The sequence below is a fragment of the Adiantum capillus-veneris genome, chromosome 28 (assembly GCF_014529385.1).
Source record: "Adiantum capillus-veneris isolate H3 chromosome 28, ASM1452938v2, whole genome shotgun sequence".
In the NCBI taxonomy this organism is placed as follows: Eukaryota; Viridiplantae; Streptophyta; class Polypodiopsida; order Polypodiales; family Pteridaceae; genus Adiantum; species Adiantum capillus-veneris.
The window spans coordinates 7,527,659-7,532,715 of record NC_140958.1 but is presented as its reverse complement, the minus strand read 5'-3'; positions in this window follow the sequence as shown (position 1 = coordinate 7,532,715).

The following is a 5,057-nucleotide window of genomic DNA, read 5'->3' as shown; positions in this document are numbered from 1 at the left end:
ATATGCATTAAGAAGTCGAGGAGTCACGGAAAACCTATTCCCACTTCCTCACAGAGTGCAGATTGCCAAGAAGGTGTCAAATGAATATGTTGTTCACCGATTAGGGGACTACTTGTATATTGAAGACACGATGCCTCTTCAGCCGCTCCGTAGCACATCACAAGGAAGGAAGGGCTGCGGGAAGGGAAGCGGTGCTGTTTCTAACAGTGTGTTGCGGACCGAAGGGTTTGTTTACACCAAATTCAACAATATCTTTGTGGACTTGATATGATTACAGCAGCCCATGGCTGTTTTCTACAATTTGAGTGATGCAGGTTAGTTTAGAGTTGCCTACATGCTCTATGATGTGTCATAACATGCATTCTAAGGCTTTATGTTGTTGGCAGTTCTTGAAGGCAAGCTTGTGTTCGTGCTGAAGTTGGATGAGTGTGTAGTTCTTAAAGGGAGAAAGTTGGAGAGAATGAGCATCACGCTTATGAATGAAGCCCTAGCTTATGCCAAGCAATCTTGCAGTTCGAGTGAAGCGACAAAGCCCTCTTTTAGTGTGCAATCAGAGAAGGATATATGGTGGCTTGGTGCAATTGAAGTTCCGAAAGAGACACATGAAGTCCTTGCATGGATTTTCAGTAGAATCCCATGGGTCACAGAGGTCATTAAAGCTCAAATAAACGGTGAGAAGCTCATGGTTCCAGGACGTGGGGAGTTTGATGTTGAATGGCATTTAGGTGGTGATCTAAAGACCATAAAGTGCATGCTTGGATGCAAACAAGGTGCAAATTCTTTACTTCCCTGTCCATTCTATACGAAAGGGCACAAGACAAGTCGAGCTACTCAAGTGGAAGGTCAGGATGATGATAATGATGACCATATAAATAGGGAGTGGCAAAGTTAGGTTCTTTCATGTGATATGCTGCAGGTGCCGAATAGGGATAGCAAAGATCCTGGGTGGAACACCATAATTCCCTTCTCCCTCAACAATGTTCACTTTTGCACATTGCATGCGTTTATGCGAATATTTGATAGGATCTTAAAGCATCACAATGATTATGCTTTCACAATGAAGCCCCTTTAACGGTCAAAAGACTCCTTGCAGGGGTGGAGACGCTCCTTAATGAGATTGGATGTCACCGATCAAGGGTGAACATTGTAGAAAAGACTTGTAGGGAGAAGACATATGAGGTGGCACAGAAGGTTTCCATGAATGGAGACAAAGCACGTCGATTTTTCAAGAAGATGTCAAAGTCTCCAATGCAGGTATCCAAGGCAAGTGTCGATCTAGCAAGTGAGAAGTGGTGGGAGTTGTGGAAAGATTTGTGTTCATGCACGACGGACAAAGATCCCAATGTGGAGGTTGCTAACCAACGCAAGCTAGTATGGTCATCCTTTCAAAAGGTTGTGCAATTGATGAATCTTTCAAGCACCACCGTTGAGCAGCGAGAGGAGTTCAAGAAGGTGCTTTATGAATTCACAAAGGCCGCTAAGGACGGATGGTCTGAAAGCAAGATTACACACTACATGGTTTGTTTTAACGGACTTAATACATATGCAATGTTTGAAAATATAACTTTTCTATTCGCTTATCTCCTTTTTGGTTGTTTTAGCACATTCTCTATGCGCATGGTGCATACTTCATGGACCGCTATGGTTCGCTTGATATATGGAGTACACAAGGCATGGAGAAGTCCCACTATTGAGAAAAAGGAGTCTACTTCAAGAATACTCGGCATGGTGGTGGTAGTTCACACTCCAACTACCTCCAAGAGATGTTTAACTGGTTTTTTAGGCACACCTTTGGGAGAACTCATACTATTGAGAAAGCAAGAGAATCGATGTTAGCAAAGAAGTTACACAACGCTTCCCGTACTGCAGCATCCGAGAAGTGGAAACGCTCGCGAGCATCCCTCGGCCACGAAGCTTGGTGTGCCACTAAATATCGAAAAGGCAGCGTTTGGGCATCGCTTCAGCCGTCCGCATGATCTAGGTTTAGTTGTTCAATTCAATTTCTTTATTTGAGTTTCACTCAATTGGCCGCATAGTGTGAAAGGGCCCAAATCTTTAAAAAAACCTATTTAAAGGTTGAAGGGGCTCATTTTGTCATCTTCCCTACTAGGTGCAACCATGGCACGAACAAAACAAACGGCTAGGATTGCATATCCAGAGGGGCCGGATGGCCAGCGACTCAAAGGTACAGCAACAGAAGCTGGAACTTCACAAGCTCAAGGTGAAGTCCACACAGAAGAAGCTTGAGCTTCAAATCAGCATGGCCAATCCTCTACAGCAGCAAAAGAGAGATGGAAGCATCGTCTTGTTGTCTATTCATCGGACTCCAATGATTTTGATGGCAATAGGGAGGATGAGAGCGACCAGGGCAAAGAAACAAATAGCCAAAAGCAGCTGTCAGAAGGCTCCGAAGAGACATAAGCGGATGAAGATGCCCCATGGGTTGGCGTCCAAATACAAACTTATCAGGCTCACATGTCTATTGGGGGTAAGACACTTCCTAAAGGGAGTGGACCTACACCATCACATCCGGTCGATAGTGAAGAGCACGAATCAGATGGAGAGTGGGTGGAATCCGATTATGAGGTGTTGGAAGTGCCTGTGTAGAAAAAAATGAGAAAGAGCATTGTCTACAAGAAGAGGAAGCAAGTTGCCCCGACTCGTGCCAAAAATGCACCTCCACGTCGACCTCAGAAGGTACGAAAGTGCAGTCGTGCTTTTGCGGAGATTCGACACTATCAAAAGAGCACCGAGCTCTTGATTCGGAGGGCCCCTTTTGCAAGGCTATGCAGGGAGGTTTTGCAATTGTACAACACTCAGTTTCGGATGGGTGCCGTGGCCATAGAGGCAGTCCAAGAGGCAGCAGAGCAATATTTAACTGGCATATTCAAGGATTCTAACCTCTGTGTCATCCATGCAAAGCGTGTAACCATTATGCCCAAGGATATGCAGCTTGCTCGCCGTTTGCGCCATGAGGAGTAGCTTGTAATTAGGCATCAACCTTTTTGTATTTACGGAACTCCAAGATTGGGAAGAATTTGAATACAAGCGTCTTTTGATTCTATATCCCACTTTGTGCATTGTATTGGGAATAATTTGAATATAAGCGTCTTTTATTGTATACCCCAGTGCGCATTGTATTGTTTTAATTATGTACCATGCAATGTAGCACTGGTTCAAGTTTTGTCTACCTTCTACTGTATGTATGTAGCCATTAGCTTGTTATTGTGAAAAATTGCCTACGTTTAGCACCTTGGCTAAGTGGGGCATGCACTTCCTGATGTATCCATGCTATGTGACTCACTATTGCATGGCAAAAACATCTACAAAGTGTTCAAAATGGCTTGGAATGCCCCCAAGTTGGCTGCCACAAGGGCGCGCATTTGGGGCTTCCAGAGGCCTATGGATGGACATAATGCGCGCCCTTGTGGCAGCCTCTCCTAGTGCTTTGCTGACACTCTCCAATGGTTTCCAGACAATTTTGACAAGCAATAAGTATGTTTTGTTTGCTTCAATTCTTCAATTAGCATAGATGCTGCTGGAATTCATCCCCCCTTAGTCCATGTCAGTCCTAAACTCCAGAAAGGGCTTAGATATTTCCACAAAGTTTACTCTTGTGGTTTGTTAATACAACTTTAGGTATCTGGGGCAAGACGGGCTTAAGGTTACCTGGGTATCCATGTCTTCCTGTTTTGCAGTTGGGTATTATTGTCTTCTCACTCTGTTTTGTAATTGGATATGCTCCTATTCTCCAAGAAGGGTTTAGATATTGCCACATTTTTGTGGTTTGTTAATACATCTTTAGGTATCTGGGGCAAGATGGGCTTAAGGTTACCTGGGTATCCATGTGTTTCTCTTTTGCAACTGGGTATTAATGCCTTGTCACTCTGTTTTGTACTTGGGTATGCTCTTAGATGTGTCCAATTTCATCTGCCACAAGGGCGCGCATTTGCACACTTCATCTGCTGATGGAAAGCCCTAATGCGCACCCTTGTGGCAGCATTGTTTAGGGACTTCCAAGCCCTTTACTAGGCACATACATAACTTTGGAAGCCTAGATATAACAAAGTATACATTTTTTAAATTTTAATGCCTGCCAAACCCTTTAGTAGTCATACACAATGGAAGCCCAACATATAAGAAATTCAAAACCTTGCAAGAAAGAGAGTCATAGACAGCAAAAAGTAGTTTCATTAAAGAAATCAATGCTTTACATGATATCCGGCTTTTGCTTTAGGATCTTTCTAATTACAATTTTCTGGCGCTTGGCCTTTTGGGGTGGCTCCCTGTTAAGTAAAGTGGTTGTGATTTCTTGGGTGTCATTAACCCCTACAGCTTAGTTCATGCCGACATGGGCAATAAGGCACCCGTAAAAGTTTACACCGAAAGTGGATATTGCAAAATCTTTCTTTACAAGCACTACAAGGTTGGCCGTTTGGGCAAGTGTTGTTAAACACAACGCCTTGGAGAGTGAACGGAGAGCAAAATGTTGTAGTGACCATTGGGAGAGTAGTCGGCATGGACAAACACCACGACACCAGTGGGAAGTGTGACGAGGTAGTGAGCAAGTGCCGCTTGAGGTCCGAACGGCGTCCTCCTCCCCCCTGACCATTGTGCCCAGGCGTCAACCTCCAGAACATCCTGCAGAACATAGGTTTTCTGAGATATGGCACAGAATTATGATATAACATTAACAAAATCATTTGTAACAATCAAATGTAAGTGAGCATCTATACCTCTTGTCTACGATCCTCCTCATTGCCATCCAGGTGCAAGTAAAGATCCACGCTTGACTTCCCCTTTGGATCAAGCAAAACAGGTGTTGCAGCAGGTGGTGGTGAATCCACTCTTGCGCATTTAGCCAAACACATGGCTTGCACGGCCACAAACTCCTCCTCAGAGACCTTGGCCTACTCGGCCGCTGCCACCTCGGCTTGTGCGATCGCCACTGTGTCCGCCAAAGTATTCCCCATGGGCAGTAGGAGATCATCGTCATGGGAGGTGGTGGTATCAAGCTCAAAATTTCCATGGGCATCGAGGATGGCGAAACACTCATC